Here is a 23,171-nt window from a genome sequence, read left to right as displayed (position 1 = left end):
GTAACAATACTTAGCATATGTTTTTATTTTCCTTATATAATTATTTCTTGTGTTGTTTCATTTTGTTTTTCCTTGGATGCTTTTTTTTTTTTTTTTTTTTTTTTTTTTTTTTTTTTTTTTTTTTTTTTTTTTTTTAGCTGAGCCATCCCGCCACCTGTTGGCAGCTCACGGCTGCTCAGCTCGGGCTGACTCGAACCACTTGTTGCTCAGAGCTCAAACTCTTGAGCGAGCTCTTAACCAACTGAGCCACTCAGCCGGCCCCCTTGGATGCTTTTTGTGAAAAGTTTGTTTGAATATCAGAAGGAAAGAAAATGTAGTACGCACAATAAAATATTAGTGCGCCCATGGAAATTAACAAGTTTTCTACTCATGTGCATAAACTAATGAGCAGGAAAATATATAGCATGTCAAATAGCCAGTGCTCAAATTTCATCCAAACTTTTACTTCAATTTCTATATAAAAACAATGAACAAATATGCAAAATCTAGGTAGTTGCATTTTTTACCATTACTAAACAATGGTTTCATGGCAGTCATAACATGAAATTCAAAGAAAAAATGAAATGCCTTTTCTGCTTCATAACAAATCAAATTCTTGTTAGAATTCCAGGGAAGGATAAAGAGTTTCTTTTCCTTTCTCCAAAATATTTTCCTATAGTCCAGAATTGGGGAAGGACTGACTAGGTAAAAGGACATGACAGAAATTTAGCTCAAAGACATATCCCCTATGTTGTCCCTATGTGCCATGTGTGTGTGTGTGTGTGTGTGTGTGTGTGTGTGTGTACGCATGTTAATAGATAGTATATATGTGTTAGCAATATATGTGCATATAACAGATAACTGGTAATCTCTCACTTGGAATCTTTGAAAGGGAGATGTTTGTTTAAGTTATTTCTTCAATGGCCCACTCCATGAAGGTGTAGCGACTTCTCCGCCTGATCTGCAATTCCAACCATTTGGGAACACACAATGATTAGGTAGCAGTTGTGAGCCATGAAAACACACTTAAGGTAGACTGGAAATACTCATTTCGGCCACTTGGACATATATTGGGTTGTCGGAAAAGTCATGACGCATTTTTGCAACGAAAAACATAGAAAAAATACGTCATGACTTTTCCAACAACCCGATAGTTGACCCTTGAACAACACAGGTTTAAACTGTGCACTTATATGTGGATTTTTTTAAAAAATAAATACATACAGTACTGTAAATGTATTTTCTCTTCCTTATAATTTTCTTAATAACATTTTCTTTTCTCTATCTTATTTTATTATAAGAAAATAGTATATAATACATAAAACATACAAAATTTATGTTAATTATCTCTATGTTCTGGGGAAGGTTTTCATTCAACAGTAGGGAGTCAAAAGTTGTTCATGAGTTTTTGATTGCAGGTGGTGGGGGGAGCAGGAGAATCAGCTCTCCTAACCCCTGCATTGTTCAAGGGTCAACTGTATTTGCTTTTTTGTCATTTTAATCAATGTTTCCTATCCAGTTTTATTTCCAACCAGCATATTCTTACTTTTCAGGTGCACAATCTGATTTGTGTTTGGGGGCTACAGCCAAGCACATCAGCACCTAGCTATCACCTCTTCCATAAAGACATTCTCCCTTCCAACATCTAAATGTAGCACAAAAGGAGGACATGACCTGGTAACAATACAAGAAGATACAATTGCCTGTAATTTTTAAACACAGGATTTCTGAATAGAGTGCAAACACATTTTTAGTGTGTTTTTCCACATGGTACAGTAGAGGTTGGTAGGGGTGTTTGGAGGATATGGGGACAAATCAGAGCCAACTTGGGATGAGGACAGAAGATATTCATTTAAAATACATGTCTAGGGAAGAAATCATCTTGGTCTGCAGTTTTGAGGACAAAGCTAAAAGAGTAAACAAACCCTACATAATCAAGCTACAAAGCCAGTTTTCTGTCCTTTAGAATAATCCTTTCATCTTACCAGGGGAGAAGCAATCAAGGTTCCATGAAGCATCCAGTGTCCCCAAAGGTGTTCTTCCTGCTCAGGTTCTTCTCCTTTGCCCCCAGTTACCATTTCTTCCATCACTTAAGTACATTTCTGTCCAGATTTGGATGCCCTGCCCTTCTTTACCTACACATTTGATGACCTGTTTCTCAGAGCACTGTGGCCCAACATGGAGGAGTCACGTGGCAGCTCATGCAAGTAACATTATGTTCTCATTTGCATGACCTTGTATTTAAATATGGTGACTTGATGAAGTGGAGAGAGTTGTAATGAATCACTCCCCCCTTTAATTATACTGGCTTTTCCTATCGTTTCTCCAGAATTTTGAAATTTCTGTATGAGTACAGAAAATTGAAAAACATAAAACTCTGAGAAGAAAACATAGAGGGTAAACTCCTTGACAAAGGTCTTGGTGATGATATTTTGGATTTGACACCAAAAGCAAAGGCAACAAAAGCAAAAATAAACAAGTGGGACAACATCAAACTAAAAAGCTTCCACATAGCAAAGACAACCATCAACAAAATGAAAAGGTGACCTAGCACATAGAAGAAAATATTTGTGAATCATATATCTGATAAGGAGTTAATATCCAAAATGTATAAAGAATTCATACAACTCAATAGCAAAAACAATCTGATTTTTAAAAAAGGACTAAAGATCTGAATAGACATTTTTCCAAAGAAGACATACAAATGGCCAAGAAGTATATGAAAAGTTACTTGGCATTACTAGTCACCAGGGATATTCAAATCAAAACCACAGTTAGATATCATGTCACCCCTGTTGGAATGTCTATTATCAAAACAACAAGCGATAACAAGTGTTGATGAGGAGTTGGAGAAGAGGGAACACTTGTGCATTGTTGGTGGGAATGTAAATTGATGTAACCACTATGGAAAACAATATGAAGGTTCCTAAAAATAGAATTATCACGTGACCCAGCAGCAGCCCCCCTTCTGGTAATATCCCCAAAGGAAATGAAATCAGTACCTTGAAGAGGTATCTGTGCTCCCATGTTCATTGCAACATTATTCACAGTAGTCAAGACATGGAAACAACCTAAATGTCCATCGAGTGCTGGCCGAGTGGCTCAGTTGGCTAAGAGCTTGTTCAAGAGTGTGGGCTCTGAGCAACAGAGTCGCCAGTTCGATTCTCACATGCGCCAGTGAGCCGCACCCAAGCCGCACCCAAGCTGAGCTGCCAGTTGAGCTGCCAACAGGTGGCAGGATGGCTCAGCTGAAAAAAAAAACAAAAACAATAATAATAAAATTAAATTTAAAAAATAAAAATAATAATAAAATAAATAAATAAATAATTTAAAATGTCCATTGACAGATGAATGGATAAAGAAAATGTGAAATACACACACACACACACACACACACACACAGTGGAATATTATTCAGCCATAAAAAGAAGGAAACCCTAACATTTGCAACAACATGGATGGATCTTGAGAGCACTATGCTAAGTGAAACAAGTCAGACAGAGAAAGACAAATACTGTATGATTTCACTTATATATGGGATCTAAAAAAAACTGACCTCATAAAAACAGAGAGTAGATTGGTGGTTGCCAGAGGTGGGATGGAGGGAAGTGGTAAAATGGGTGAAAGTGGTCAAATGGTCCAAACTTCCAGTTATAAGATAAATAAGTTCAGGAAATGTAATGTGCAGCATGGTTACTATAGTTAATAATGCTGCTTAGTATATTTGAAAGTTGCTAAAATAGTAGACCTTAAAACTTCTCATCACCCACACAAACATTTAACCATGTGAAGTGATGGATGTTAACCAAACTTACTGTGGTAATCATTTGCAATATACACATATGTCAAATCATTATGTTGTAAACTAATACAATATAATGTGTCAATTATAGCTCAATAAAACTGGAGGAAAAAGATTACAGGCAGGCAAGTCACAACGACATAGACTTCCATTTTCCTATCTTTCTATATCCTGTGCAATGTAAATTCCTTTGGTACAGAAATCACCCTTTGAGAATACTGCCTGGTTATCAACAAGATTTAGAGTACAGGCTCTGCCACTGTAATGCTTCAGTTTGGTACCTTAGTCACATATTTTCTAGGGGCAAGGTTGTGGACATTTTATTTAAACCCTGTGCACTTCAGTTTTCTCATCAGGAAAAGAGGGATAGTAATAATAATAGCCAGATGGGCTTATTAAGAATATTAAATGAGTTAATATGTGTGATATGCTTGGTACAGTACAGGGCAAATAAGTAGTAAAAATTGATTATTATAAGAAATTAAATAATGAAATGCTAGTTAATGATTATTACTGTCGTTTAATAACTAATATTAAGAACAAATATATTCTTAAATCGATTTTGTTTAAATTTTAGTATCTCTGTTAAAATAGATAGGAGCCTTTGTGTTATTTCATCTATCACAAAGGATTTCTTTCACATAATCATTCTAAGGAAGCAAAAATATCAGCAACTGCCAGGCATAACCCTAACTTGCCAAACAGCTTCACAGAGTCACGTATTGCTGTAATGATTGCCCATCATTTCTCCTATGTTTGTTACTTTGTAAAAATCTTGCCTATGGATACATATCATATCTAGACCCAAGCTTCCCCTGGCCCCCAGAATCTTTCATCACTGTGGTTTATAATAGGCTCAGGCCTCTGAGATAGAGGAAATACTAGCTCCTTGCTTTTTAAAACTAAAAGTGTGTCTCTCTGCTCCCAAAGAGAGATGGGCCCAAGTCCAGCGAGTATAACAGGAATCACGCCCTACAGCAGGCATAGGGGCAGGCTTTCCCTAGAGGGAGACGAGCTTTCCGTGAGAATAGCAGAATGGAACATAGGTGGAAAGCACTCTAGAATTACAGACTCTCAGCAGGACCTGCCCTTGGGACATGAGGCCATAATAAGGGGTGGAAAGTAAAGGGGGGTCTTATGAACTTGGAATTGGCAAAACAATGATGTTACTAGACATTAGACAATTGAGTTGAATATACTGTACAGCTGAGAGAGGCTTGATGAAAATAGAGAGGGGCATTCATTGAACAGTTAAGCTAGTTTTAAAAAGTGACCAAGTAGGGACAGTTAGTACTTGGATCTTGGCCTAACATTTGGGGCACTTTGCCCTACAGTTCCTCTGACTTGCCTTTCGGGTGTTCTGTTATTCCCTAAATGAGTGTGGAAAAAGTCCCCTGTACAACGTTTGTAACCATACACCACTGATCATTCTGAGAAGATTCCTAACCAGCCAGTGAGAATAAGTTTCAGTTCTATTTAAAGATGGTGGGAGTGGTTACTGAATTGAGACATTCCATTTGGCATCAAATGCTCTATTGACGTCAAATAGATCTTTTTTCCTTATTTACCTGGAAAAACAACGTCAGGAGGCATTCATGCCATCAGTTGGGGGTTCTCCTTTTTTTCATCACTCTGACTACTTTGGTGATGTATTTAAAAATCCATGTCTACAGTGTCAGATCACAGCAGGCTACATACTTTCCCATGGTTCTTCTGTAATTTTTATTAAGCATAATTGCGGCTCTCCATTAAAGGGATTCTTGAGATTTTATGTGTTTTTTGCTTGTTTGTTTGTTTGTTGTTATTGTTTGGAGAGGGAAAAATAGATGTCAAAGGTCAGAGAAGGCTTTATGAAGTCATTGGAGTAACAGTATCCATGCACAGAAATGTGAACAATGTTATTCTCCTGAATTGTTCACATTTCTATGCAGGATCCCAGTTACACTCTTCCCATAACCTTTCCCACCTCATTCCCCGTCCCACACTTTCTACTCACACAGTATGCTCTACCACAAGGACTCCATTCTTGTCTCTTCATGCTTCATGTGAAAATTTGTGGAAATACGTTGATTACTTTGAAAAAGACTTTGGCAGATTTTCTTCCATTGGTTTCCATGAGTTTTAAGAATGAGCACTCCTAAACTCTAAAGCAGGGTTTCCATGAGGTCAATCATGATACTGTTCCACGTCTTAGCAAATATATGAAGTCTCCAAACTCTTACCCACTCTCCTGAATGATGTTAGAGGCCTGTGCTTTGAGAAAAGGTTTAGGGCATATTTAATGGTGGATGGTGAGTTCAGAGCTGGACTTATACAAGCGAGCAAGAGCCTAGCTTATCTCAGAGTTTTCAGAAAATGCTGTAGTAAGTACCACTGAGTGAATGTGTTTTGTTTTCCTCACTACCAATGCTTACTTGGCATTTTCAGAGAATTTTCACTGCTGCTGTTGTGTTTTCCAGTCCCAAGAGACACAGCAGTTTCCCAACAAGTCTTGCTTCACTGGTGCCAGGTGTATTGAAGTCTTCAGTGAAAATTAGATCATCAAATCCTTATTGCCCATGGAGTCAATAAGGGCAAAGCCATGGTGCAGTCATACAAATCTCCATAGTAACCATGTACTCGTAACTAAGAAAGGAAGACTACCATTGCACAGACGGGAGTCACTATAAGTCACCACCATTCTTTGATTCAACAAACATTTATTGAGTATCTACTATGATTGAGTCATTGTGGGAGATATAAATATGACACAATTGGTTTGTTTTTTAAAAAAAAACCACCCTAATATTTATTAAATGACTATTATGTACCATATTTTACATCTATTATTCCAATTAATACTCACAAAAGCATTTTGAGTTTGGAAATATTATCCCTGTTTGACAGATGAAGAAATTGAGCCTTGAAGAATTTTAGTAACTTGCTCAAGATTCCACAGTTGGTAAATGGAAGAGACAGAACTGTCTGATTCCATGATATAAAGTCACTTTAAAGTGGCTAAAAAGACAGTTACTTGGATAACTAGTTTGGATGCCTAGAGTTCAGGGCAATGTATGATAAGTGTAACAAGAAGAGAAAAATGAAAAATGTCATAAGATTTTGAAGGAAAAAGATAAGAACCTAATCCCACAAAAATGAGCTCTTTCTGGAATAGAGCAGAAACATCTTAGAAAAACACTGGAATACAGTGTTGTACTTACTTAGGTTAAAAGTTGGGGGATAGGATTGTTCACATTTCTGTGTATGGATACTGTCACACATTTGATGTATCAGCTCTCAAAATACCCTGCTCAAGGGGCCAGCTGGGACTTAGTGAGGCCAAGCCAATAAGAGCCTTCTTACTCCCCAGATGGTTTTCTGTTGGAAAACAGATATCTACAAATTTGAAGAATAAGTATTCATTTTCTACCCCAGATAAAGCAATTATTGGCAACTAAGCACTGAAAGATCTGCTTGATACATGAAAATATGAAAACTATAAAATGTACTGAAATAAAATCATTTTTCCATATTCTGTAGCAAACTTTAATTACTTTGCAGTTTTTGGTACCTAGTTCTCATATCTGAACCCAAAGTAATATAGTAATGAAAACACATTTTATATAATACATCACAGTACTATACAGTGCATTTGTTTCCCCCACTCCTTCTAAGTAGGAATTGTTTTTCCCATATTAGAGGTGAGAAAAATGGTTTAGAGAAAGTGTACTTCCAAAGTTCAGAAAAAGTATTGTTCTAGGATTACAGAGCTAGCGAATGCAAAGCTAGAATTGTAGCCCAGGTCACCGAGCTGCAAGTTGCAAGTTCTCTCACTACATTATATGGCTTCACAGTATGTATGAAACCAACTATGTTTTATCATCAAAGGTTGATACTTTAAGAAGGTGATTTCTTCGCCAACCTTGCCCTCAAAACAAGTCACATTAATTAGCACATATCTCAGCATTCTTCCTTCAATATGGAAGCCTTGATTTTTACACAGCTCTATATTACTGAATTTCCATTATTATGAGTTTTTGTTAGTTTCTGGAATCTGTTATTCTGAATTTGTTACTTTCAGGCTTTAAGTCTTTTCCTTCTGTCTATATTAGATAGCATACATAGGAAATGACATAAATAAATGGAAGATTGGATCCATAATTAAACACAGAAATGGGTTATTATTTCAGTAATAACCTTAGAAAGCTGATTTCCCGCCCCTCTCTCCCCCCCCAAAAAAAAAATTACTTAAGCAAAGCTTAGTTAATTTGAGTAAAATACAAATTAAGCAATAAGTTTTCCAAACACCTGAAATATTAGTATCCCTACAGTTTCCAGGAAAAGCAAATAGGAAGGTAAAGGCCATGTATTCATATTTACATCTGCAAATAAGAACAAGTGGATACAAAAAAAAATATCATAGTTGTAAAACATTTCCTTTACATAGCCAGTTTTTAAATAAAAATTGTATTTACCTAAGGAGTACAACATGATGGTTTAATATACATAGTGAACTTCTTATAATAGTCAAGCTAATTAATGTATCTTCTCACAGATACCATTATTTGTGTATGATGAAAGTAGATGAAATCTACTTAACACATTTCCAGTATTCAATATAATATTATTTACTATAGTCATCATTTTGTACATTAAATCTCTAGACATATCCACCCTACATAACTGCACCTTTATACCCTTTGACCAACATCTCCCATTTCTCCCACCTCCCCATCTGTGGTAACCACCATCCTACTCTCTGTTTCTATGTATTTGACATTGTTAGATCCCACATATTTTTATGTATACCTATTTTATTGAGAATTTTTTTCATGAATGGATGTTGAACTTTGTCAAATGTTTTTCCTGTATCTATTGAGGTGGCCATTTTTAAATCTTTTATCCTGTTATGATCAGTTTTTAAATTTCTTATTTTTTATTCACAAAACTCAATACCACAAAGTCACTGAACTGAATTTATGAACATTATACAATGAAAAATAATTATGAAAATTAATCCTATTTAAAGCATAGAGTTTTCTCCATGTGAATACATTCATGCTGTGAACATGGAAATTTCATAGAAGTCTTTCCCCCCTACCCCTGCCTAGCCACACTTTGGGAAAGCATTTATGTTCTTAAGATATTGGGCAGCTCTATCTACACTTCTGATGATGATGTATATTGGGTTTAGTAATGTGTTACCAAGCCATAAGCTTATCAATTAGAGATAGCCTAGAGAGGCAGTAAAAATGGCCAACTTGGGCGGCCTGTTGGCTCAGTTGGTTGGAGCACAGTGCTCGTGGCACCAAGGTTGCTGGTTCGATTCCCTCATGGGCCAGTGAGCTGTGCCCTCCACAACTAGATTGAAAATGACTTGACTTGGGCCCTGGAAAAACACACTATTCCCCAATAAAGTTAAAAAACCCCAATACAAATTAAAAAATTAAAAATAAAATAAAATGGCCAACTTTATGCAAAGCTCTAGAAAAGAGAAACAAAATGAGTGTGTGTGTTTGGGGAGTGTGTGGGGGGAGGGAGACCCAAAGTAAAATGGCCTTTTTAATCACTCTTCCTTCAGCTACAGGATTCTGTACGGGCCACTAGAACTCTGATCTCAGTTATAGAATCCTGTGCCTCAGCAGATTCAAAATGGCGAGAGAAGCTTAGTCTATAAAAATAAGACATATGAACACAATATTTAGCACTTTCTATATGTCAGGGACTGTGTAATCTCTAGATTACCTACAAATAGCCTCTCACGTAGCAAATAACACAAAACTCAATTTGTGAGGCTATAGCTGAGGTACACTGATATTCACGGAAACAGGGTGTAGAAAGAATTCCCCCTGACACAATTCACTAGTGCCACCCACAAGGGTGACCTCTGATGAGACCTTAAACACCTTGGAAATGTGAAGTACAATATGCATGTACTGAGCTGTTCAAACCCCTCCAACATTTGACAGCTTTTCATAATTAATGACTGACATTTACTCTAAATGTTCACGACTTGTCACTTTCCTTACCATCTTGTCATGGTGAAAAAAATAAAAAATCTAAAATGAAACATGTAAAAATAAACATTTTTTCCCTTTAATTCATGGAAAAATATGTTTACTTTTTTTGTTGTTTTAAGACACTAACTAAAAATAATCAACAAGACCCAAAATATTGCATGCAATCTTCTTACTTCTGCACCTCAGTTTACCTATCCTAAAAATGGGAGTAACAGCGTTGTACTATACCTATATGACAAATATAAATTCAATAAGCCTTTTAAACCTCTGCTTTGTAATCCTCAGAAGAAAAGGCATCATGTAAATATAAAGTAATCTTATCTTTGTGCCTCATTATTTAAGCTTATATTTACTATAGAAAAGTTATGCCAAATAACAAAATGGATATTGGGATAAAACTGCAGTTTGATTTTGTTGTTTTACCATTTATATTGGCAAGGCTAAAATAAGCATGAAGGGGAAATAGATGGCAAACACTCTGATTACATTATGTCACCAAAATTCCAAGCTAGACATAATATCTAGTAATAACACAGCAGAGTCCCTAGTTCTGCCAACTTCTAAAATAAAAACCAACTCAGATTGAACATGCCAGCTGAAAATAAAGCAATGCCTTTTAAAAAATAGGCTCAAACCTATTTCTAATAATCATATTGCAATCCTGATAATTGGCCAGTAACATCGTCTTTTGCTACTTAATAGCCCATCATCAGCAAGAGTAACAATATCAAGAAATTCATATTGATACTGTTTCCATTTTTATAAAATGGCCAAGTGATTCTCATGCAAGGATAGCTTACTCTGTAATTCAAATAGTCTTCATAGTGAACCAGAAAGGTTCCATGGCTGGTTCAAAACATTGAGCAGAACAGAAATGGTGCCCACACCTCATGACTGTCTAGTTAATGTTTCACTCCTTGCACATTTATTTTGAACAAGCCTCAAGTCTCTTAGCTGGAGGATAAGTATCTGAGCTTTTGCAAGTTGATCTGCAAAATCCAATCTGAAGCTCATTCCAATACACAACCATCAGCTAATCCTTTTGTTGGTACAGTGCTGTACAATTTTTTAATGTTCTACAAACTTTATCTCATTACCTCCTTCAAAGCAGGAGAGTATCTTATTTATCTCTATTTTCCTTGTGCTGATGTAGTGCCAGGAATGTTGCAAACATTTTTTAAAAACAACAATTATTATTGCTATTTAGTTAGAACCATAATTCATTAATCTCATTATAAACCAGATTTTATCTCAAATTTGAATAATAACTTTTTCAGTTCAGTTTATGTCTTTTTTTGGCAATTTTTTTTTCCATCTGTAGCTTATCCATAGCTCAATAATTCTCTTAGCAGCTTCAAAAGTTATCCAAACTTCTGCAACTTTTTTCTTCACTGGAGACTTAGCAACTCAAGCAAGGGTTGAGTTCGGCTAAAACTCAACAAAGACTTCAGATCAAAATCTTCAGTGTTCCTGATTGTTCAGTGAGCAAGCACCCAGGATGTTTTCATTTCCAAAGCTAGAAGGGAAATAGAGGGGTAATGGCCATTTGGGGGTGGGGGGTGGGCGGATTTCCAGTAGGAAATCTTCAGGATTTTCTGTTATCATCAAAACATTTTCCTCCACTTAACTATTCTGTCCCTTAGTTTCTTGTCCATTGAAGCTGTCGATTCTATTGTTCATATACTGCATCTGATCTTTAAGTTATTTTTATGAATCACTAACCCTCAGGTGCCTTTAATAATAACTCTAACCATGTTCTAGCTTAAAACCCTGCTCCTGAGTCTAGGAAGAAAGAGTAAGTAAAATGATTTTTTAAAGCAGGTTTTTAGGGGTTTTATTTTTTGTTTGTTTGTTTGTTTGTTTGTTTTACTTTCAGCACAAAGACTTTATTAAAATTGCTGTGTGAAACTGTGCTAAGCAGTATTTTAAGATTACATTAAAACCATACGTGGTGAACATAACCAAAGACCAGATTAGATTGTCCTCAAGGGTTCAAGACAATGCCAGAGCACTGGATTAATTGCCAGGAGATCTGGTTTTAAGCATAAGTAACAAATTCCCTAAGCCTAGTTTCCTTATCCATCTACCTCCAGGGACTGGTGTGAAGAGCTAAATGAGATATTACAGGCAAAATTAATTTATAAATGGCAAAACGGACTCATGCAAGAGTTTTGCGCCTTCTCATCCATACATGTTTACACTGACAGAGAAATAGGTGGAAGCAAAATACAATAGGAAAGTAGAAAAACATAGGTGTGTCTGAGTACATGTCTGCAAGATTTCCTTTGACATAGTTCTTTAGCAATATATTCTACTCGCTAACAAACATTTCTTTCAGGAAGTTTCTAATCTCTAAACTAAATCCCTCATCATGAAATACTGTCCCAAACATCATAACCAATTTGTTTTGACCATTACATAGGCCGCTTCATGGTCCCTACAATAAGCCCCAAATATGTATTATAACCTAATTAATATCTGCAATGATGGGCAGGTATTAGCTTGGCATGTAATAACCAAAGATTGAAACCCTTAATTGGGAATTTTGCCATACTCAGCAGCATTTGCTGCCCTCTCTCATCTGAGGTACTTTGCTCCAACACTGTCATCCCATCTGGCTTTAATGCCTATAGAGTCAGAGCAACAATTCCTTCTTGGTGACTAGCTCTAGTTCAAGGGTCAGCATGTCCCCCAGGACATAAAAGGCCTCAGATCTACTGGGAAGGTGTCACCACATACTTTATAAGAGAAACTGTGATTAGAGACTTAAATGTGAAGTTTATTTTCTCAGGAATGGGGCAGTGGTGGGAGCACCTGAGGTTTTCTAAAGCAAGTTCACAACTTTTCAAGCTCTGGCCTTAGGAACAATCTGTCTTTTGACTTTTCTTTCTTTTCTTTTCTTTTTTTTTTTTCTCAAAGGTGTTCTGGGAAACAGAGCAAGTGGGAGAATAATAAAAATGAGTCATATGGGGGTGGAGGACCCCCCACTAGGGGACTGGCATTTAGAGATAAATAGACTGTGAGAAGGTTACTGAAATTGCGTTTTCACTGGCCGAGTTCTTTTTCACTGGAGTAGCAACACAAAATAAAATACCACACAATGGCTATGAAGGATTGTTTGTAGCGATAATAGGACAGGAGACAGACTCACATGAGCTATGTTTTTTCCAGTACAGATTAATAAAAGAGGCAATTATCTAATAAAAAATTTACTGTTAATTGCTACCAGTTAAGTACTACTACTGTTAGTACCATTAGTACTGAAGAGATTTATTTCACCTTCCGCTGCTTGGAAATTTGACATCATTCCTGGCTTCTACCTCACCCCCCAATTATAATCCCCTGGAAATGGGAAAGCGACAAGAGCCATTGAATGTGTCACAACACCCAGTGAAGGGAAGAAGTGCTGCAAGTAGAAGCTTTTCAAAGAGAGTGCAGGAAATAGTGCAGCATGATGATTAAGGAATATGTTTTTTGGGGGTTTTTTTTCCTTTCTCCTTCCTTTTCTGTATGGGTTTATTTTGTTTGTGTTTTTGTTTTTCTCATTTTATGACCAAAGTGTTATTCCTAAAGGGTGTGTTCTTTAGGGTTTATGGCTCTGACTAATGGAATTGCTCTAAATAACATTTTGATCTTGTAAGGTCACCCAGAGTGCTATACCTTTCCTTTAATGATTCAGGTCTGAACCAGGCATTTCCCAGAATTGAGATGGTAATGAAGTCATTAGTTTCTTCCTACTTGAAGCCCTGGCTAGAAAGCAGAATTCTATGGGCAAAGTCTGAGTGGGCTTTTTTCATAAATCTCACACCCAGCTGAGCTGTAACACCTGTTACATTTTCCCAGGAGCTTGAGCCATAAGACTATTTCCAATCTATTTGCTCTTCTTCCTCCACAGGACACTGACAAAGGCAGGGGTCCCTGTTTTCTAAGGCGCTGCTAATTGAAAATCTCTGGCTGGTGCAAATGTGAACTCAAACCCACAAGAGTTCCAAATAAGGCCCCAATGATTATTTCCTCCTCTTTTTAAAAATAGCCTTTATAATGCAGGTTATACAAGATTAATTTGTTTGAGGGAAAAATAGTCATTGAACCTCTTGCCCCCAATAAACTTTTACTTTCTATGCGATTTTGGTTTTGTTTTGTTTTTAAGAAAGAAAAGAGAGAGGGGGAAAATTATTTTAAAAACCCAGAGATCAGCTAACCCCACAAACCCTGCTTGTGTGAGAACTGGAAGGTGGGGGTAGTGTAGCATTAAAGTGTATTTGCTTTTGTTGTGTGCTTTTAAAACCTTTATTTACTAATTTTAAATATAAGAATTGAGTCATATGATTGAGCCAATGTACATTGATTACAGTGGCAGTAGCAAGTTTGAAAAATGATTTTCAGAAACTGAATAATCTAAAAAAAGCAGGAAGTTTTCCTGTAGGATCCTTGAAAGGCAAAAAGAAAATGCTTTCATCTATAGAAAAGCTGAGCATTTCTGGCCCTAATAACGGTCTGTGGGAAAACCCTGAAAAACAAGGACAGACTTAGAAGATCCAGCTTTCAGGTCTCAGATGGCATTTGACAGAAAAAGAATTATTAGAAGTAAAGTTAACGTAAACACACTCACAGTTATATTCCTCTGGGAGTCAGAACACCCTGAGGATTTCAGTCTTAAAGGCAAAACTTAAGGGACCATAGTCTCGAAATCATAACATAGTCAGTAATCGGGCTGTTCTCTGTGGTCCCTCCAGGGGCGTTCTTCAACCACATCTACTAAAGATACAAACCACCTTGAATTCTGTGCTGTGCTTCATGGGTGTCTTGTGGTTTGTTGGAGTTGTGTTGTTGTTTTTAAGTCTGTGACTGTGGTCATTGTTTCAGCTGGGTACCTTTTATGCCTCATTCTTAAGGCACATTTTCATTAACTATATTCCTCTTAGTCCAACAATCGAGAAGATAGCCTACTACAAGCTTTCAATTATGTACCCGTAGGAAGAGGGCCATCATTTCACTGAGAAGGAAAAATATAACTAATAAGTTTTTAAGTAAATGTTTAATGAGCTGTATTCCTCTGGCATAAATGTTTAAGTTCTACTATGAAATCTCTACAGAGCTCTAAATCCAATCTTGAAAAGAGCTGAGACATTCAGAACTTTCAGAGAATACCTATTCAGATAGTTCCTAAACCATACATGAAGCCATTAAAAATGGATTTGGATGCCTATTTATTGAAAAGGGAAGAGTTCCACAATATATCACTGAGTGAAAAGCTTTTAAATTGACCCTTGTGTACATTGCAATTTTTGGTTTGTAGGTCAAAAATGGTAAAATACCTGCAATTTTATATTTCAACTTAAATACTATGTAAGATAATAGAAACATTATGCTCTGATTTTGTTGTTGTTTAATGTATACTCTGAAAAGTTAGCAGCAGTTATCCCTGGAAGGGACATTATGAGTAACTTTTAATTCATTTCTTCTTTTGATTTATCTGTATTTTTTACTTTTTCTGGAATACTTTCTGGGTTTCCCCGAGAGCTCCAGACTGAAGCTGAAATACTTGAGAAAGTGTTAGCCATTCCCTTTTGGCTGCTGACAATCTTTATCCCGACTGTTAGTCTACTTGTTCTGTTTACGGGGGGGGGGGGGGGATCCACCTATATTTCACCAATTCTGACATAACCATAGAGTCAAATAAGTAGTCATTTAAGAACCAAATTGAATTAGTGAAAAAATATCTATAATTGACCTTTTCTACTTAAATCTACTCTAAAAACAAACAATCATTGCGGCTTTACTTGGTCTATGCTACCAGAACTTCTATCACTTGGCTTCATTCTACTTAGCTCTTGGGGATAAGCTGGTGAAAAGCAATGCTCTACTGAACTCAGAATTCTGAACATTACTATTTTTAAGAGATTGAAAGGCTTTAACAAAAAAAAAATGCTTAGAGGGGGGAAAAAAAAAAAGACAAAATGTCACAATTCTATTCAGAGAATTTTATGTTCCCATCCGCTGCACTGAAAATTAATAATGCTCCCGCACAGGAAAAGTCAAGCGAAACAAAGACTCTCAATAGACTGAATCTAAATTTCTAGAAAAAAATATGGTTAAGGTGGTGGCCTGTTGTTTGTTGAGAAAGACCAGCAGCATTTATTCTATTAGGCATACCATCTCTCATCTCCAGATGTCTAGGTTATTTCTAGGTTCTTTTATCTCCTTTCCATCATCCACAACTTTTGTCTTCATGCTTGTGGGGGGAGTGATTTTCTGACTGCATTGATCATTGCCAGCTCTTATCTTTCCTCCTCCCTCCTTTATTTGGTTATTGATGTCCAAGAGAACTGGACTTGACCAATAGGTTCTGCCATCTATGGCATTATTTTCTGTCTGCTATTATTACCTGATAAATTTTCTATTTTGTATGTTAGTGATGAATATTAGTATTCATAATCTTCCTAAGAGCTCTGAATTTATTTTAAAAGGAACTATTAAATGATTAAGGTTGGTAATACTGACCTATATGTAGAGTCCAGAGTGCTAACCATTACACGATGGAACCCTGACCTATATTTAATTAGAGAAAGCTGAACAAAAATAATTTAAAATCCCACACCCTTAAGGGAGGCAGCATGAAGTGGTAGAAAGAAAACTGCCAGTAAATTAAGGCTATAGCACAGGTTTTATGACTAACTATAACTCAGAGCATGTTATTTAAGCTCTTAAGATCATCATCTGTAAGATAAAAGATTTTCAGAAGACAGAACATAAGCCTCTCCATTTGTACTTCAGTTTGGCTCTCAATCCATCAATCCATAAACCCTCTTTGAATTCCTATGTAGTTCTGATGCAACATCAATTGTCTACAACGACCCATAGGCAAGAGTAGTTGATCCACCAATCCTGGGTTCCCCCAGCTCTGGGACTCAGCTAGATCTTCAGTTGCCTGGGCATAGAGATTTTCCTTTTATTTTACTATTTCTTTGTGGCTCTTTTGTTTTTCCACACAGACAGATACCTCAGTGGGTACAGGTAACCCTTCTAATAAACTCCTCCTGAGAAACACATGATAGATTCAAACTGCATTGTGTCCACTGACATCCTGTACCATATTCAGGAATTTCACAGACTCTCATTTTCCCCTAAATTCCCACCCAAATTGCACCCCAGTGAAATAGGAATGAAAATTGATTAAGAATGTTATCCAGAATCAAATGGGAAAATTTTCTCAACTTTGGGTAATAAAAGTAAAAAGGCAGGGTGATTTTTGAATTCTCCTGGAGAAAATTAAAATGTTCTTTATTAGTTGCTCCAGTGCCCCAGGAAGGCATCCCCCCACCCTGTTTTTAAATAAGAGTTTCTCCTTCCTTACACAGTCCTTTTACTACAAGTGAAAAATTCCAAATTCCTCATTTGTTTAGCCTGAAAATCCCCTGCACATTCCCACAAACTACTTCCTTTTCTCTCTTTTTAGCAAGACTCCCCTCTCTGTCTTTAATGAAGAGAAGTTCAGAGGGTTTTTCCCATGAATAGATGGCAGGCACCTGGGAGTTATGAATTTTAAAGTGATCATTTTCTTTCAGCCATGCCGGACAATGGGCATCTCCTTTTGACTCACTTTCACAGCTTTGAGAGGCTCTCAGATCAGCCACATTCCAATCAGACTGGAGTCAGATCAGAGCTGTGCTGGACCGCATCAAGGTCTTGCACAGAAAGACAAGGAGCAGATGGCCGGCACCGAGCTCTCCTCCCCCTTTCAGCGCGTCAAGGCAGGCCATGTGGGAAAGCGCTCGCCCGGCATTGCCTATTGATCCCTGAATAGAACCACCGCATGCCACCAGCCTGTAGGTATGAACCCCTGTTAACAGATGGTGAGATCATTATGAGCAATTAATTCCTTTAATGTATCAGTGGGAACATGTTGGAAAGGATGATGCAAGCACTGAGTGAATAGTGAACTCCTCACTCCTTGGAGGGAGCACGCAGGAGCTACCTTGGGGGGCGCCTGGAAATATCTTCCCATGAGACAGCCTTCTGCTTGGGACAGGAGCCGGGAACCGACTGCACAGAACTGAGGTGTGGTTTTCATTAACTAATTGGGGATTCTTCCCTTCCTTCGTGATTAATGCCAGATTTGTCTCTAGGTCATTTTTATACACAGGAACCATCCAAAAATACAAAGACAAACAAAAACAATATTTGTCAGCAAGTCCAAGATGCATGGGGAATTAGTTCACAGAAATCAGCAGAGTATCAGGTCATGAGTCACTTTTGCTAAACATAACTATAGTGACAGTTCTAAATTTAAAATAAATGTTTATTTTAACAAAGATAAAGAAGTGGTAAAAAAAAAAAAAACTATGCACATCCAGTGCTTGAGTCTGAAAACTGAACGTTTAGATGCATTATAAATGGGTGGATTTAAAAAGGGTATTTTTAAAAATATGAATGCATATATATATACAGTGAATTTGAGCAAATGACACCAGTAGCAAATCATTCTCCCTTGATGGAATACTTTTAAAATTTCAGTAACAACATAAAAATGACTGTCAGTGGCCAAGTGGGAAAAATTGACACTCTCTTATTCAGATACCTCTCTGATTGATGATTAATGAGATAATGACATTTTTACATGTTTCTCTACTTTTTAAAAATAATATTTAGTAGTGAGGATGCCTTTCACAAGGAAAATAAAAATCTTAGGACATAGTACAGATCATTGGGTAGCCCTTAGGTTGTAAGAAGATAGGAAAATACAAGAACAGGAAATACTGGCAACTATCCACTTAATTCATATTTAAATGGCACTTTTTGCTTGTAATTAAGACACTCAAGTAGTGTCTCTGTTCATGAAATTTACATAACTGTACAATAGCTTGCCTAAATGAACAGCAAATGGCAGTTAACCTTGAAGTGTATTATCTTAATTGAATAAATCTGGCTTTAATTCAATAAATTAAAAACATAGAAATAATATTGCAAAAGACTTTTAAAAACAGACTTGCCATCTCCCTCCCCCCACCCTTCCCCAAATACAGCATGGTACTTTCTATAGTTGTGCTGGAATGCAGGGACATTTTCTAGTATGATTTTAGAGCTCTAAAAGCATTCCGGTACACATTCACTATTTTTCCATCATTGTTTCAAAAGCAAATCAATGTCATTTTCCAGAAATTATTGATAAGAATATCCAAACACTGACTCAAAACAAAGAAGCGTGCTTATTTGAGATGGTGCCTCATCTGGATTACTAATTCCTGCATCACCATAGGAAATCTGGTCTTCCCTTCTTTCCAATTCTATATCACTGAGTGTCCTATGACGTAGAGAAAAGGCTATGTAGAGGAAAATGGATTTCTTACATAAGAAAGCGACATTCCCACTACTTTTCCATTGAACTCAGGTTTACATGGACCGCAAATCCCTTCAGAGGAAGGGGACTGACAAAACGTGAATTTTCTCCTCCCAAAGTTTGTTGCATTAATCAGCACAATCATGTTTTAGCGATTGTATAGTTAAAGAGAAGAAATCATGCGACATGTGTTTATTTGCATGCAATATGTTAACGAGGCGCCACCTGTGCCTTGTATCAGTTTACTGGGGGAAAAAAGCAGGCGAACACAGGTGTTCTCAGAGCATCAGGGTAGATTTTACACACTAATTTAAAAAGTCGAACACCAAAAATCATTTATCAGAATCCAGCAGCGTATATTGCTGAGGAATCACCCATATACACACAGAGATAAATAAAAATCATTGTGAGGAAATTCCTGGTGTCTTGGCTAGCAAGGGGGGGAAAAAAGCCGTAATTCATTCTTTCCTCGTTCTCACAGTGTTCACTATTGTACCATCTGCAATATACAATGTACACGCTCAGCCATAACCCGTACGGCTGGAAAAGAAGCATTCACACTGTGAATTACCATTTTTCCCAGCATCTAGCTCTAGTCAAAGACAGCACAATAATAAACTAGAAGCTCCTTTGTCTGTTAAACATTGTTCTTCATTACTACATGAAAAGCAAATTGTCTTTGTATAGAGGAAGAGTGGCACATACAGCCATGGGGCTGGGGGAAGGGAACTGCCTCTGTGGCTGACCACCTCACAGACACAGAAGCCACTCCTCTATCTTGCCTCACTGGCCCACCCAACTGTGTCTTCCAAATCATTTCATCTGCAGGCACGTTGGGGACAGATCCCTTGTTCAGTTGAGTGAGATGCTGGATTAGAGACTCACAGGATGCTTTTACACTGAATATCCTGGAGCTTACATCCACAGATTTCTTTTTAATCACTTCAGTGTGTCCCTTTTTTAATGTTTGGGAGAAGTGATGCTTATCAGAGACTTTTTTCCTGTAGCTAAATATACTCAGCAAGTTATTGTGGGTTGTTTGGGCTCTTAAGAGCCCAATGAAAAGGAAGGAAACAAACAAAACATTTGGAGCAGCATATATATATATATATATATATATATATATATATATATATATATATATATGTATAGTATATATATATATATATATATATATATATATATAGTTAGTACACAGTAACAGTTATCTAAAAGTTTTAAAAAATGTATAGATTAGACCAGAANTATATATATATATATATATATGTAAATATATAGTTAGTACACAGTAACAGTTATCTAAAAGTTTTAAAAAATGTATAGATTAGACCAGAACTACCCATTCAAGGAAAGGGTCTTTATAATGGAAATCAGTTACTTAAAAGAAATTAATGATTTTTTGAGGTTTTTGTCTTTCATTTGGATATAATAAATCCCAACAAATCTTGCATCACAATAAGCTGGCTTATAAAACCTTTACTAAATTAAAGAGCATAACTATCTCCTCATATGGAGGTCACTGGCCAAACCCAAGTTTTTCTTTCAAATCTCAAAGAAAATGACCTCTTAGTGACATCTGATGTGACCCTCACATGGGTCCTATCCACAGGATGTTGCTAGAGAGGTTGAAAGGTACTCTGATAGACATGAAGAAGGCAGTCAAAATCATGTCTCTTAACTCTGCTAGATAGAGACGTGCTGGACAAAATAAATTGCCTGAGTATCAGTCTAAAAGTAGTTCAGTTTGTGTATTTACTGTTAAAAAAAGAAGTTGAGATCTCATCAGAGACTAGTAAAAACCACTGATGGGAGAATGGCCAGAGATAACTCTGGGCATACAACAGCTGTTTTCTATATATTGTTGTGTTTTGCAGTGTGCCCTTGTTTGTGATTGCTAGTTTTCCTCACTTGCATATAGACGTAATACCTGGCTCACCGAGTTTCTCATGAGGGTTTAAGGAAATCACGTCATAAAATAACTACAATGGTTCTCTCTCTGTAGTAGGTTCTTAATACATGCCAGTTGCCTTTCCAGATTAACATTTGATTTTAATTTAGGGGGAAAAAAACTTAGTTGCCAAGTAGTATATTCGCATTTGTTCTCTCCCTAGCAGAGACACCACTTTTGTTTATTTTTAATGTGCAATGCTTGAAATGGCACCCTGAGAAACTGTAAAATGTTTGCAAGTGTCATTGGGCTAATCCTGTTCAACTCTGAAATTTATTATTCTAGAACATTCCCAAATATCTAAACTTCATATACTCAACCAGAAATCAAGTCTATTTTTCTAGAGCTTGCAACTATACTCTAAAGAGATGGCTGCCTATGTATTTTTACCATGCATCATGTGACTTAGGGCTAGTTTTGACTTAGGCAGGCTCATCCTGTGTAAACAAGACACTGACATCACCAGGAGACAGAGAGGAATAAACTCAGTCTATGCCCATGAGAAAGTGGTAAAAATGCATGAGTCATGTCAGAAACATCTGTCTTCAATCCCAATTTAAGGACTTCCCAGGCTAAGGGGCAATTTGTGAATCACGTGATTGACTCTCCATTTCAAGCTATGTGGTCATTTGTCTTAATTCTACTACTAATAGTTTCTCTTTTTTAATAATACTGCTTTTCCTTGAAAATTTGCATGCTGGTATCCAAATTGTTATCATAAATATATGTTTTCTTTTAATTTTCAGCTTGAAGGCTCCCTTCTTAATTTGGAATGACACCATTTGTTGCTAAACTCATAAAACAAAGCATTTACTAATAGTCCCTATAGTTCTGATTTTTCTCACTTGCAAGGAAAACATGTTGAATTTCCTGACTGCGCCTCCTCACATTAAGACCCTCCCTTTCGAATGTGTTCTCTCTCGCCCTCTCCACTTTCTTGCACTATTATTTCAAACATACACAGGTCACCTCAGTCTAGAGCAGTCGTTCTTGATTGTGGGAAATTTTGCCTCCAGTGTTTAGAGACAATTTTAGTTGCCACAACTGGGTATAGGGCATGATCCAGGCATCTAGTAGGCAGACGCCAGAGATACTGTTGAACATCCTACAGTGCAGAGGGCAGTCCCTCACCAGCCCCCACAACAAAAAATTATTGGGTCCCAAATGCCCATAGTACCAAAGTTGAGAAACAGTGGTCTAGAGGGGAATAAACCCAGAAAACTAGTTTTTACATCATTTGTGCCTAACTACTCCCATAGCCACCCTTTCCTTCATTGATGAACGCTTTCAAAGCATCTCTCCATTTCTTTTTACTCTCTGTCTCCTTAATCATCTGCAGTTTTATTTTGTCTTCAAACAAGTCACTGCAACTCTTCCCTTTAGGGTCACTAACCTCCTTAAATTGTCAAATCTAACAGGCCAGTGTATACTTCCCTTTCCCTTATTTTGACATCTCTGTTGCATTTAAATTGTTGAACACTTTCTCCTTCTTATAACTCTCTTATGCTTGGTACCATTGACACCAGCCTCTTCAAGTATTCATCACCATTGTCGTCGTCGTCGTCATCATCATCGTCATCATCATCATCTCATCAATCAGCACACTAACATCTCAGGTCTTACTTCATTCTGTTCTCCACTTACATATCTCCCATCAGAGAGGTTTCCCTGCTTGGCCTCCCCTATATATCACCATCTGATCTTTCTATCCCTTAAATCACTTTGTTGTTTCCATAGCATTTATTAGTACCTGATATTATATTATATATTTATTTTAAATTTGTTTCTTCTTTCTCTTCACCCCACTCCCTGTTCCCCCAGAATATAAGCTTTATGACAGGGCAGGGATAGTGTGTGTTTGTTCACTTCTCTGATATTAGCACCTGGCACTTAGCTACACATACATAGTTGTAGAATGAATAATTGAAAGAATAGATGAGTGAATAAAGAATGAATGAGTGAATTGGAGTAAAACCACCCAGAAGGTGCTTTCTACCTGCCAGCAAGCACTGCACTTAGCACAGTGTTTAATACTGGTAGTATATGTTTGCTTAAAACTCTTTCTTTGTCTCCTAAAAAATTGTCTTAAGTTGATACTCACTC

This window comes from Hipposideros armiger, unplaced genomic scaffold, assembly GCF_001890085.2.
Source record: "Hipposideros armiger isolate ML-2016 unplaced genomic scaffold, ASM189008v1 scaffold_50, whole genome shotgun sequence".
Classification (NCBI taxonomy): Eukaryota; Metazoa; Chordata; class Mammalia; order Chiroptera; family Hipposideridae; genus Hipposideros; species Hipposideros armiger.
This window is presented reverse-complemented; position numbering follows the sequence as displayed.